General features: G+C 36.8%; 1 long non-coding RNA gene and 1 pseudogene across 1 annotated transcript; both read right to left on the reverse strand.

Annotated features, from left to right (window-relative positions):
* Positions 1 to 3,770: 3,770 nt before the first annotated feature.
* LOC135735767 (uncharacterized) lies at positions 3,771 to 10,521 on the reverse strand. The gene is made up of 5 exons (XR_010527699.2): positions 9,984 to 10,521; positions 9,145 to 9,191; positions 7,618 to 7,664; positions 5,097 to 5,233; positions 3,771 to 3,849 (listed from the first exon to the last, which is right to left on the reverse strand). It is a non-coding gene; the product is annotated as an uncharacterized lncRNA (long non-coding RNA).
* Positions 10,522 to 12,283: 1,762 nt separating this feature from the next.
* Positions 12,284 to 13,939, reverse strand: LOC135735774 (UDP-glucuronosyltransferase 2A3 pseudogene; annotated as a pseudogene).
* Positions 13,940 to 14,811: the final 872 nt, after the last annotated feature.

A 14,811-nucleotide genomic window follows, 5' to 3' on the forward strand; every position in this document is an offset into this window, starting at 1 on the left:
TGCTTTTAATAACAAAAGTCCAGCTGATTTAATGTGGTTATCTTTTTTTTAAGGTAAGTACAATAAAAATAGCAACTTATTCCCTATTTACCAGGAAACTCCTACATTTGTGGACATATTTGAAATGGTGCTTTGCAATTTATTTACTGTAAACACAAGTATTTTAGCCAAATATAATTTATGCAATGGCAAACCAGAATGAAACAACAGCAGTATCAGCTCCCGCTAAAGCAAAAGACGACTACATGCGTAGGCTACTGCGCAGGTGTAGAACACGCGGCCGTCTGCAGGAGGTTTGCTGGAACGCGATCCTGAGGTGAAATTTCTTTAAGAGGTTTTAAAAACGTTCTACACTGTGGAGTACGGCTGCGAGTGATGTCAGCAGGATCCGCATGCTGGATAAGGTGACTGGTTTTGTTAATACATGACTCACGCATTTCAAACAATGTTTTTTCAAGAAAGTTGCCAGCTAACGGTAGCAGGTTAGCTAGCACATAAGTTAGCCTAAAGTTATTAAAGCAACACTATGTAGTTTTTTTACCTTTAAATAATGTCTCTAAAATTATTTCAGTGATAGAACAACTTTTAACTGAACAAATTGTACTGTTGCTGCAACCTGAGCAGCCTCCTAGCTGCTACAAGCACACTCTGAAAGTGGCGGTGGAGGGTAGGAAACACAGCCCTGCCCCTCCCCCTGCCTGCAGAAGTGTATCTGATACCAGGCACTGTTGCGCTTTTCAACCACATGGGGGAGCTGTAAGTCATTTTTACATGGAAACTACATAGTGTTGCTTTAACGTAACTGGCTCAGAAAACTCTGTTTCTGTCAAGGCACAGTGAAGAAACATTGAAGGCTTTCATTTATGTTTTTTATATGTAATGCAGAACAGCATTTGTGAGACGACATCAACATCCGAGTGGACAAGAACACCAACAGAGGAAGCCAAGCCGCAAAAACAATGAAAAATTGTCATGACTTTTTATTTTAAATAAAAGTTATGTGATAATAAATATTAAGTGTTGGCGTAATTATAGTGTTTTAAAGATGTTTTGAAATAAGTTGTTTTAAAATAAAAATAACAATATTCTGTATGTTTATGGTACCCTATAACATTTATTAACAAGAGGTGAACAAAGCACCACTTTAGTTTACAGCCCGCAAATATGAGAGTTACCTGGTACATACACAGAACAATCGGGGAATAAGCCCCACTTTAATTTACAGCCCGCAAATATAAGAGTTACCTCGTAACTCATGTATACATATACAGATCAAAGAGGTACAAGTTGCTATTATTTTTATTGTGTGTTATATTTTATTTGCCGACGTGGATTGTAGACATCAACTGTAGGCTATACAAAACACTTCATCAGGTAAGTAGCAAATATGAAAAAAAAAAACATATTACACACAAACCATATTACCCATAGACGTAAGTCATACATACCACGTAATATTACAATAGGTACCCTGTAGTTATGAAATACTTAGAGAATAATTGTCCATATATTCTTGCCCCCTTATTACTCCAAACTTAAAATATTGTTCCCTTATACCTACAAGTACGTACTGTAGAGGTACTCTGTTGTTACAAATAGGTACGCTGTAAATTCGGTTTAATTACGCGGTACTTTGCGGGTCGTAAAATAAAGTGTTAGGCTACCAACAAATTGAAAAAACTGAGGCACTGGCACAAGTGAATTAATAACTAAGTAGAAATCTGTAAACACCTGCTGAACTCATCGATATGAAGACTTAGTCTGAAAAATTAGAACAAAAACTTTTACTTCTCAATTCTTTCTCAGTATAAATCACAACGTAAGCCCAGATCTGACTCCAGTATGCAAAGATCTATTGATTTTAACTCTCCTCCAATATAGAATTGAGTCTAGAATTGAGTGCAAATTAATTGTAAAATGAACATGATTTTGATTCAAACACCCACACGATCTCATTCTTAAATTATAATAATTTATATGTTTTTTTAAGTCACTGAAAATTCATTCTGGAACATTCAAACCTGTGTTGGTGCTGTCACTGAACCAGAGAGAGCAGTTATCATATACGCCTATTTTGTGTCATTTCAAATTTCCACAAATAATCACATTAGAAGTACTGAGATAAAAGTTAAAGGTTCCGAACCTATACCTTAGGTTCGCACGTAAACACTAATTCGATTACATTGTTTTGACAACAGGTGGCGACAAGTGACTGTTCAAAATGATATTTTTCATTGAATCATTCATTCACCGATTCATAGCGGAATGAAACAAGTATTTATGAATAAGTCAATTAATAATTCAAACCGATTTACTAAAGACGTGCAGTGGATAATTAGCGCTGAAAAGGTGTGGCATGGGTAAAATCATTTAGTGCTTGAAATGGTTGCCATTGTTGCTGATAAGAGAGGCGTCAGAGTGTGTGTGTGGTACAAGGCAGAGGGTTTTCTAAGACTTAACAGTTTATTTGGAATGCCAGAGGAATATTATTCAAAAATATTGTTTGCCAAAGCCATGTTATTTTTTATTTGCTGGAGGAAATAAAAGAGGAGTCACTAGGAAAAGTCACATACTACCAGGTGTTTTAAAACTTTTTGCAATTAACCTTCATCTTTTTGTCATCGTTATTTTTACCATGGCTTCGTTAGCTGGGATGTCTGTGGTGCTGAATTCAAGGACGTTAGTAGATCACTCATCAGCTCATACTTATTTGTGACCCTGAACTAATTTGCTGATCTTAGTAGATTGCGTTGGTCATTATGGAAATCAGCTGTTGTGCCTGTGCATGGAGGTGTAGCCCTGTCAAAGGGTTGTTGGATTTATTCACGCACTTTAAAAATATTTATTGAAAGTTACTTTCATATATTATTTGCATAGTATTGTCATAATGAAAATATAGGCTGTGTATTTATATAGGCCTACTGCGAGAAAACTGTTATTTGTAAAATCAGATAACACTGATAATAAGTAAATATTGGACAGAACATGTGCTGGGTTAAAAAATGACCCATGCTGGGTTATTTTAACCCAACTGCTGGGTTATTATACCCCATGGTTGCATAACAACAACCCAACATTGGGTTATTTTTTAACCCAGCACGTGTTCTCTCCAATATTTACCCATTATGGGTCAAAATAACCCAGCCATTTTTAGAGTGAAGTTGCACCACCCTTATAGCTGTAATCAGGCTTCTCCTATGGAAGCATCGAATCTTCGACTATTCAGTATCACCCCAGGTAGCCAAAACAGTTTGGCCCAATAATGGCCCAAATCCGGCAGGCCAGAAAAAAAATCACGGCCCAGTTCCGGCTGCCAGAAAAGGGCCAACTCTGGGATGAATGACGCCCCAGAATCGGCCCAAGTACACTGGCCCATGTCCGGGTGCCTAAAGTGAGCCGGCACTGCCAGCACAGTGCCAGAATCACGCCAGCTAAAACTGTACACTCAGCCAAAACTGGCCAATGTCCGGGTGCTTAAAGTCAGCCGACACTGCCAGCAAAGTGCCAGAATCATGCCAGGTTAAACTGTACACTCAGACGAAACTAGCCCAAAATTTTTTTTAAAGTGTTTTTTCCACAAAACAATACTTTATAACCTTAGCCCTTAAGATGGCATGTACTTATCCCTTCTTAAAAAAACTTTTATTATATTTAGTTAAAAAAAGTTAAACTGCACATTAGAAGTTCTATCCTCAATGTTTGTGATGCTTTTAATGTGTTAAGTGTCACACTTTACTGTAGGTGCTTAAAAAAGAAAGAAAAATATACAGTATGTTTACATGTTTATTTGAAACATAACATTACATTAATAAAACATTAATAAACATCTGGACACTCCTCAAGTGTACCCTAAAAGAAGGAAAGATTGAGAGAAAAGAGATAAGAGGGAGAACAGAAAATGACTCATGGTTACTTCATCAGATAGACTGGCATTAATGTTAACTTGGGTAAATGTTAAAGGAATAGTTCACCCTAAAATAAAAATTCTGTCATCATTTACTCATCCTCATGTTGTTTTAAAGGTAGGGTAACAGATTTGATCCTGAAAGATTTTTAGTTATGCTGGTTAAGAGGCTGTTTACACTTGGTATTAAGATGCGTGTTCACGTGCGCTCACCTCCTGTCTGTAAACAGCGAGAAAAGCAAACTTTTCTGCTGAATTGACAACCTGTACAGGAGCCACAAAACGAAAGGCATCTTTTATAACAACAACAGCAAAAACTGCCTGGATCAGCAAGAGCAAAAACCCAAATTAACATCTGTAACTTTACTGCTTTAGCACGAGATGCAAACAGCTGCAGGAGGCAAAGGGTCTGAAAGGGTCGTTGTTTATTTTGGTAAGGTAGGTACGCGATATGTTTGTATTGAGATGGATTCAGATATTCTACTTTGATGAAACATTGTGTTGCTTATGAAATTTGTGTTCGTTTACGGATTAGCATAACGATATAGTTACTACGTCTACACAACCGAACGTGTGCTTAAACAAATTCTGATATAAACCAGTTGTTTATGTTGGTTATTTTGGAAGTGTTATTCACTTTGTACTGCAAAGTTTTCTCACTGGTGAATGAGACATGAAATGTGACCGTCTGATCTGTGCATGTTCATGAAAGAGGCGTGACTTTGGATGGCGATTTGACTTAAGGGTGGGATCGTGATTTCATTACTAGGCGGCTACCGTTAGCATTTTTCAAAATGTGTTACCCTACCTTTAAACCTGTATGAATTTTTTCTGATGAACACAAAAGAAGATATTTACTGTAGAGTAATGATGGTAAACACACAGCAGATTGTAACCATTGACTTCCATAGAAGGAATAAAAAAATATGATGGAATTTAATGGGTACCGTCACCTGTGTGCTAACCATCATTTATCAAAATATTTTCTTCATCATATATCACAATACTTTCAAAATACTTTTTCCTACTATGGAAGTCAATGGTTACAATGTGCTGTGTTTTTACCATCATTACGCAAAACATCTTAATTTGTGTTCATCAGAAAAAATCATGCAGATTTAGAACAACATGAGGATGAGTAAATGATGAAAGAATATCTATTGAACTATCCCTTTAACAACAATTGAAATACCTTGAATTTGCTTGTTTTCAGGCCCGCTCTCTTATTCTTTTTGCATCTCTGTCAGATGCAAGCTGCAGAAGTTTTTACGAACTTTTCTACTTCAACATCTGGTGCACGAACAGTAGTTGAATTTCTTCTGACAGATTCTTGAAAAGAAACAAAATTATTTAATTAGGTAAATGCAAGCATGTTAGTTTAACCCTGGAGAACCCAAGAACCCTTCTCTTAGAATCAATTAACACTGGCCACATTTGACCCGTGGGTTCTCCAGGGTTAAATGTTACCTACAAGCTATTCTGCTTCAAAAACAATGACAGGTACTTTAGGGTGGAAGACTTATAGCTTCATAGATTAACATTGTAATGGCTTTATATACAGTGGCAAGAAAAAGTATGTGAATTTCACAGTTTTCTGAACAAATTTGTCATAAAATGCGATCTAAACTTTATCTAAGTCAAGGGCATTGATAAACATAATGGGGCGGTTTCCCGGACCAGGATTAGCTTAATCCAGAACTAGGCCTTAGTTTAATTAGGAAATATAATTAGTTTTAACAAACATGCCTTACTAAAAACATTACCTGTGTGCATTTTGAGGTAAAACAAAGGGCACTGATGTATTTTAAGATATGTAAGTGCAAGTTGTTTTCAGTTTGGAGAGCTCTTAAAACTGTTTAAGTCTAGGACTAGTCTAATCCCTGTCCGGGAAACCGCCCCAATGTGTCTAAAAATAATTACACAAAAACATTCTGATCTTTCATGTCTTTATTGAGAACTACCAAAAAACATCTTAGTGCTTGTGAAAAAAAAATGCGAACCCTTAATTGAATGACCTCAAAAAAGCCAATTGGAGTCAGGTTTTAGCACAGCTATGGCCCTATTGTTTTTTCCCCAGATTCAGTTAAATTTTTTCTCAAATTCCGTGTTTTTCGTTTTATTCTGGATTCTGGTTAAAATTAAATTTCAGTAATCAAAAAGCACATCTTATCAACTGAAAACATAACAGAAAATTAGCAGATCCACCACTGCAGTGAATATACTGTACTGTATGAGTGTGCGACTGTGCGTTTCCACAAGGTGACGTGCCTGTTTACCAGCATGTATAGCTCGTATATGGTTCTCAGACACGAGGGCTCACTAAGTTTTCTTTCTTGTTTAAGTGAACATAAACAGCTGTATGTTTATTAGTATATTGAAGCAGTGCCATCTTAAAGCTGTCTTGGGTGTTCAAAGCTGTCTTGAGTGTTCAATGTTCATTATACAAAGAAAATGAAAACCCCTCACTACTATTAACTGAATAAATTTCGCAGCTGCACATTTAATCCATACAGTGAGGACTGTGCAGTGTTTTATTTGTATTTATTGCTAAGGTTCATGTTAAAATCATGTTGACAGACAATTTCATAACTAATATATTTACATTTAATACAGGTGCCTGAAAAGTAAAACAAGATGAGTAAAGTATTATGATTAAGAGGAAATATTAAAAATTTGGTTGCTTTTCAGTAGCATTGTTGTAGTGACAGCCAAAATACATTGGCCTATAGGTAATACACATGAGTAGTACAAAGTCCATTTCCTACTTTGCAAACTCGACACAACAGCAAAAAAACTAAACAAAAATGAGTGGAAGTGGCAACGAATATCCAAAGATGATAAATTGTGGACAAAAAGGTAGCACGAATTCCTTTATATGAAAGTGGTTTGGCTAGCTAAAAAACTGACGAGGCGCAGATTAAAATATAATGAACCCTCTTATTTTTATGGCTTCAGTCATTGTTGGCATACTGTTTTAAAGCTGGAAGCATTAACAACTTACATCGAAATATATATAATTATCGTTCAATATGGATTTTTGCCATATTGCCAAGCCCTAGGCCGATGTATTTTGGCTGTCACTACAACAATGCTACTGACAAACAACCAAATCTTTTGTTTTTTTTTTATCATAACACTATACTCATCTTGTTTTACTTTTCAGGCATCTGTATTAAATGTAAAAATATTAGTTATTAGAATCTATGATTTAACATTAGCAATAAATACACACAAAACACTGCACAGTCCTCACTGTATGAATTAAACGTGCAGCTGCAAAAGTTGTTCAGTTAAGAAAAGTGAGTGATTTTCATTTTTGGGTGGAAAGAACATTTCTGACACAAAAAGCAGTAGGCTACTGTCACTTTAAGACCCAGAACAGCTTTAAGACTGCACTGCTTTAATATACTGATACTGACACATCTAGCTGTTTATGTTCACTTAAACAAGAAAGAAAACTTAGTTTAGTGATCACGCATGTGTTGACTGCGTGCTGTGTGCGTGCTTCGCGAGCCCTCATGTCTGAGGAACAAATGTCAAGCGTGCGCGTTGTGGGAACGCTGAGTTGCACAGTATATTCAATGCAGTGGTGGAGCTGCTACTTTTCTTCATTTTTTCTAAATTTGTGAATGTCCTGTAAATAATATATACTTTTTAAAGCGGTACGGATGTGTGCGTGGGCAAGGCGGACATGGAAAGAAAGTATACTGTACCTTTTCTGTCTGTTCTGTTCCAGCCTTTATTGGAACCTGCTAGTGCTCTGAAAAACACATGAAAGATCTGAATTTCTTGTGTAATAATTTTTAGACACATTATGTTATTTATGTATATTTATTCAGAAAACCATTACATTTACTTGCTAATGTATATATACATAAACATACAATACATATATAATATTGATGGCTCTTGCTTCGTTCTGAAACCCTAGATGGCAGTTTTCTTATCCTCGAACAAACTGTCATCACAAGGGCCATGTTTACATGCACAAAATTTTGTCAATCCGACTGAATTTAATCCGATGAAAGGTTACAACAATACAGTTTACATGCACCCTAAACATGTTTAAATGTTTGCACCTCAAAATGTTTGTTTTCATGTACATTTTATATAAACCGAACATCTGTGCAAGCGCACAGCCAGGGTTGGCAGCTTCACATATCAAAACCATCCCCATGGACATTCAAAATTAGCCCAAAAGCATCCCAATGACTTATCACAGCCCAAATACCAATAACTAATGAACAAAATCCTTTCATATCTGACCCGCAGAAAAAACAACTCGCAAAGACAGTTTAAACAGTAGCCCAAATCTGAACGAAAAAAAGAGAGGACTTGGCAATGCCACCCCAAAGCCGAAACCAAAGCAAATAAGAGGTAAATATACGACGTGAACTTGAGCACAAATTTTCTGTGCACATGCACAATGTATTTTTGCATCCGACAAAATACTTCGATTCACGCATTTACATGCATACTTTTCTCCTGCTGATCGGATCACAGATTGGACTACACCACCCCTTTCAATACGATTCAAATTTGCATCCAATCTACCTCAATCGTATTGATTAAGGTTTTTACATGACGACTTTTTAATACGATTGAGCCATCAATACGATTACAAACTGATTAATTGGTTGCATGTAAACATAGCATAGCTACTAGAAACATAAGTACTAGAATAAGGGCACACCACTAAGGTAAAAAAAACCGGTTACATGCCCAATTGTGCCAGTGTTGTATTATCGAGAAAGTTCATTATTATTTTTATACCTTTTTAAGCCTTGCCTATTTAAAATTGTAATATTTGCAAGATGCAGCAAAAGAGAACTCAATTTGGTTTTTAAGGGTTGTTTTGAGATGTTCAATTATATAAAAAAGTAAGTTTTCCTTACTCTTAATCACACACATCCACAGATAATTGTGTTTTCTCTACCATTATATTTATATTTCAAAATGACTGCAAATGCCAAATCCATAAACTGGAATTGTGATCTAATAAAATATCTTGTTATTATAGTTTACATAACAACGTTTACATATCAAAGTTTAGTTTAGACTACTTAATGTAAAGACTTTTTAAAGACTTGTTATTTGTAATATATATTTGTAGCCCTAAACAAATCCCTATCATACTTCAGGCCCCAATTGACCCCTCAGACAGTCCTGACATTAACAATGCAACAAAACTGATTCCCAAGAAATATCCATGCCCCGTCCAATATTGTACTTTTACTTACATTAATTCTTCAAATGAATTCTGTCCAAACTGATGATCTTGAGAAATCTAAATGTGACAAAAACAATCACAATAAGTTGTTAAGTTGTATAACAGACAGACAGATCATAGATACAAAATGTTGAGTAATAATTACATAATTAAGGTTCACTCATTTTCTACAAAGTATCTTTCAATAGATGAAATCGGTTATAATGCTGTGCAACAGTGAGGTGGAAATATTTTTACTGCAGGTGCAATTTAAGTAAAGAAGTTTAACTACCAGCTGTGTCCTGTAGCTGCAATGCTCTCTATTCTGTGAAATTTAAACGTTTTCTGTATCAGACAAAGTTATCCCTTGGTAAAAAAAATTACCTCAGTCAGCTGTATAATAGCGGAACTGGCTGAGGTGGCTACGAGTGTTTAGCAGAATAGCTTCACGATCCCTCAGTTACTCCCGCCTGCTGCATAGACTGCTGAGGCAAATCCTCAGACCAGTTTTATGAGTTGCGAAATATTATTTGTTTGTTTTGCTAAACGAAATATTACTGTTTAAGTAAGTTCATTAAACTGAGCAGAGTTCATTTCTTATGTCCGAATTCTCCTTGTCAGATAAATTATAAAAATCGATTTTCTACTCAAATTTATCTAGAAAGACTTCAGTATTTTAATAATAAATTCAAATGCTAATTTACATATTTGTTGAAGCGGGATTGTGGTCATTTAAAAAATTACGTATATACTATATCAGTCACACCAGTTTGTCCTTCTTTTAAATGAAGTTTACATATATCTAATATGTGCAGAATATAAATATTTTATGCATTAAAATTATGTTAAATAACTTCCAAAAAGTCTTACCTCAGAGAAATTGCAGCAGACTTCATGCAGCAACAACCGTTAAAGCCCGGTAAATGTCGTCACTAGATGTCGCAGCTAGTGCGCATGTCTTGAAACAGCAGCAGTTCTTTTTCCAAAATAAAAGTTCCTTTAACCAGCTTTAATTGTCTAAAAATTGTAATCGATAAATTATAAATAGATCAATCTTTATGATCAAATTAGTTCAAATTCTGGAAAAGGGCTGAAAATTGTAGTTGTAATAAAGTAAACAAATTGACAAGCTTTACAGCTTATTAATTTTTTTTTATATTTTTATAAAATTTCAATTTAGTATTTGACCATTAATTAATACAATATATGTTTGTTGAAATATTACATACATAGAAAATATTTCAGTATAAACTTAATAGCCCAGATACTAACATTCAATAGGCTAATGGCACTTTATGCCTCTACAAACCTATTCTTAACATTAAAATATGCTTCTCCCCTTCCCTTATTTTATTAGGGAAAAATTTCTAAGCTTAACTTTTCCTCACACTACTTTTCACTTATTGACATAGGCTACCATTAATCAGAAAAACTAAAAAACAATTATCAAAACATTAAATAGAAACAATTATATGCATATCAATTGTTAAATTAATATATTTTTATTAAAACAAACGTGAAATGTGAAAGCCAATATGTGGAAAATATGCCATTTGTCAGCCAAAATCGGACCAAATCCGCATATCCACAGCCTAGCCGAATCTGGCAACTTTTGCTGGGCCAGTGCTGGCTTAATGCTGGTAAGCCGCAGCCAGAACACAGCCGTGTGCGCCGACACTCAGCCGGATCTGGCCCGAATGCACTGGCTACCTGGGACCCCTAGTTTTTTTTTTTTGTTATTGTTGTTGTTATAGTAAGATTGTTCAGAGCTCTGTATGTTGCTCACTATAGCTGCATTTTACTTTTGTATCACCAAGATTTTTGTTTATAACGCGTTAAAACTTAAGGAATGTACCAAAGCTATGTGTATTTTCTAGCTGGGGGAATTATATGCATTTAAGGCCTAGTCCACACGGACATGGGTATTTTTATAACCAGAGTTTTTCCTCCAAAAAAATCCCGGTCACACATGCTCGGTTTTAAAGAAATCGCCATCCTTATGAAAAAGCAAAAACACACTATCAGGCGCTGTCAAGAGCATGCCACACCAGCAGGCGGCGATATAACCCAAATCGTAAAGCCACCTTGGCCAATCAGAAGCCTAACAAAAGTGATGTCGCAGGCCAAAAACCTTTACTGTCTACAGGACAACATTGCAACCGGCATTTCTTAAAATCCTCACCCTGGCAGGGGTTTTCAAAAATGTTTGGTTTCAGTGCCCTGATACTGCGTTTGATCGCCCCTCTTGGTATTTCAGACGGCCCTCATCAGCGCTTGGCTGCCGCTGGGATTGCTGAAGCGTCACTAAGCAAGTACAAAATGAACATGCGCTTAGCGATGGACATGTTTAAATAGACAAGGCATTTATTACTGTAAATAAATTAATTTACAAAATGTACTGCATTACGGGTTTGTCAGCATTACTAAAATAAAAATATTTGAGAGACCCTACTAAGTATAATTTTGACTTCTTATAGGAGGTCCCTAATACCTTATGGGGCTCCCAGATCCCCCCTCAATTAGATAACTGGTCTTCTTGATTAACATTACTAACGGTATGTCAAGCACACACCACTGTGCTTCCACAGAAAACATACATAAATGAATTGTCTTTCTGTTCATAACTTACTGAACTAGCTAGCACACCTATCCACAACTAACCCATTTTAACGACCCATAGAAAAGCATGTGTGTACTTCATGGTATACAGCTTATGTTGTGAATTGTCACAGTATTTCTAGTAAAATTTTAGCCCATCACAGTAAAACACATACATTGTAAATTTGTAAATTTATAAATTTATAAAAAGACAGATCATTCTAGTTTGTTTTTTAATTTTCTCCTACATATTCTGCAGCAAAAATATCTGATAAGCACATATGTGGTCAGCATTATGAGCGTCACAGCAGACAGCAGGAACAACATGACATCAACAGAGTGATACGAGTACCAGGGCATTTTGTACGACTCTGTGCATAAATAAGTGGCACCTTTGTGTCTCATGACAAACTCAATCCAGAAGATGGCGCTGTCCAGTGGCTTCACTGGAACATCTCTGTGAAGTCTTGAGAGTCTATGAAAGCGTCAGCGTAAGTTCTACCAGGAAGACTCTAATACCACGTCCTTCATTCATAAAATTGGCTTACCAATCACAGCTCAATGCCAACTATTTAAACGCTGAACTAACACTCTCTCCTGCTGCCCGTAGGTGTCGTTGCTGAAGTTCGCCTCCATCCTCCCCACCACCACCAGGTTGTTCCCTGTTCTTTTGTCCGGGGGTAGGCTCCACCCCTGCCTTCAACATCAGGCAGGATCTGCCGGACTACAGCTAGACCCGGACGAAAGGCGGGGCATACGCCAAAAGAATCTATACGAGACTCAAGCATCTATTTAATTGAGACTGATTTGAATTTCTGTCTTTTAATTCAACATGGAATAAATGTCATTCAAATGTTCACTTGCCTTCTGAGTCTTTATGGTAGAACTGCATGTTCTCCCGATAACTGGGATTGTAAAAAACCTCCTTGACAGTTTCTAGGAAGGAGTCCTTATCCACTGTGGCAAAGTCTACGGTCCTGGCTACACCCTTCACTCTCATCTTTGAAAGATTATCAGGCTGGTCAAAGATGAGTCCAAATCCAATGATTGGTACCCCATGGTAGATGGCTTCTTGGACTCCATTGGTTCCACCATGAGCAACAAAAGCTCTTGTCTTAGGATGACCCAGAAGATCATTCTGAGGTATCCAGTCCATTATTAAAGTGTTGTTTCCCAGTGCAGATGGTCTCCTTCCTTTGTACCCCCAGATGATCTTCTGTGGAAGTTCAGCAAAAGCTTCAGCAATGGCCTCTGCCACATCATCAGGAAGTTGAGCAATGAGAGTGCCCAGAGACATGACGATGACACCATGATCACCAGAGCTTTGCACAAAGTCCTCGAGATCTTGTGGAAGAGGCTTTGACGGCTTGCACTGAAAACCACCCATGTAGACGATGTTTGGCATGGTGGGCCGTGGGAATTCAAAAACAAAATCAACCCTGTGGTGCCACAGATCAGCACCTTGAATTTAATTCTCAAATGATATCCCTGGGGCAGTAAAGCGTTCACATAGTGCATTATATGATGGAGCGATCATGAGAGCAACCTGTGTTTTAGTGAGGATGTACATCAGAAAATTCTTCACCCTTTCAAAAAAACTCATGCGATCTGATAGCTCCATCATTGGGAAAGGCACATAAGAAAGTGGTGAAGGGGCTATTGCAAAATGAGCCTCACTGTATATGGTCCACCGGACATTGTAGACCATTGGCAGTTTAAGATAATGACCCAATATTACACCTCCAAACATTAATGGATCTGTGAGAAATGAGAATCAAATCATATTTGGCCTCCTGTAAGGCTTGAATTAACTGCTGGTCTTCAAACATGTTCACAATCATCTCCCTTTCTAATTTAAATGCATGTAAACCATTTTCCCACATCTCTATTTCCAATTTTAGGCGAGCCCAAGTGGATCCGCCTCTTAAAATGTTCAGCATTCTTGATGCAATTTCTTTGAAGATTTCTTCATCAAACACTCCAGGAGCATTCACAGTGATGGATGTGTAGTGAGGTGAAGATTCTTTGATGTACCAGCTATCCATCAGTCGGATGACTGTGAGATTGTGACCCTTGGCGTGGAGAGCCTTCACCAAGATGTTCATGTTGACCCATTGACTGCCGTCCACAGGAAAGACAAGAACCTTTCCACTCTGAACGACTGGAAAAGTCATCACCAGAAGGGTTAATATGATATGGCCACATGGATGGACAATTTGTACGTTCATGGTCCCTGTTATAAAACAAAAGAAGTGTGAGTGCGGATCAATTTTATAAAATATTTTTAAATGGTATGTACATTTTTACACTACAACTGTCATGATTTCTCCAAAGGAGAGAAAAACAGAACCCAGGTGTTTCTCAATGTCAAGGAAGGATCCTCGCCTCGGAAGCCAGAATTTCGAGGTTGCTACGTCATCGACATCCGACATCCAACATCCAGATTTCGACGCACGCTTCATGAGGGATCGAAACATTTACAAATCTTTTGTTTTGAATCATTGATTCGGAGCTTGTTTCAAACTGGCCCAAGTCACGTGATGTTAGCAAACGAGGCATGTTTCGAAAATCTGACGATTCACCACTAGGGGGAGTTGATCACAATTGACCAGTGTAGGTAAACCCGGGTCAGTTTTATTATAAAAGTTCATAAAACATATCCTTCTGACTAATAACACTACATTTTTGTTTATAGACAGATTTAATGACAAAAATGTGCATAATTAAAAAGGAGTTCGTTTTAGAATACACTTTTAATTATGTCTTAATTAAATTAAATTAATTTATTTTTCTTAAAAACCTATTTTTAGAACAATCTTGCTATTATTTTGTAAAAAGTGTAAAATGTTTGGACAGATCTTGCTGCTTTTACATTATTTTGACCAGCAGGTGACGCCAGCGTGTATGGTGTTTCAAACGCTTCGAAAAACTGAATCAACTTGCTAAGGAATTGGTTCAACTGACTCAAAGCTTCGAAAAGCTTTGTTTCTCCCATCACTACCACTAACTCTGCATTAACAAATCATGTACCAGGATGATGATATACTGTGGCACATCGGGTGTGTCTGATCATTTACAAAGATAATATCAGGAGTGCTAG

This window comes from Paramisgurnus dabryanus, chromosome 4, assembly GCF_030506205.2.
Source record: "Paramisgurnus dabryanus chromosome 4, PD_genome_1.1, whole genome shotgun sequence".
Lineage (NCBI taxonomy): Eukaryota > Metazoa > Chordata > Actinopteri > Cypriniformes > Cobitidae > Paramisgurnus > Paramisgurnus dabryanus.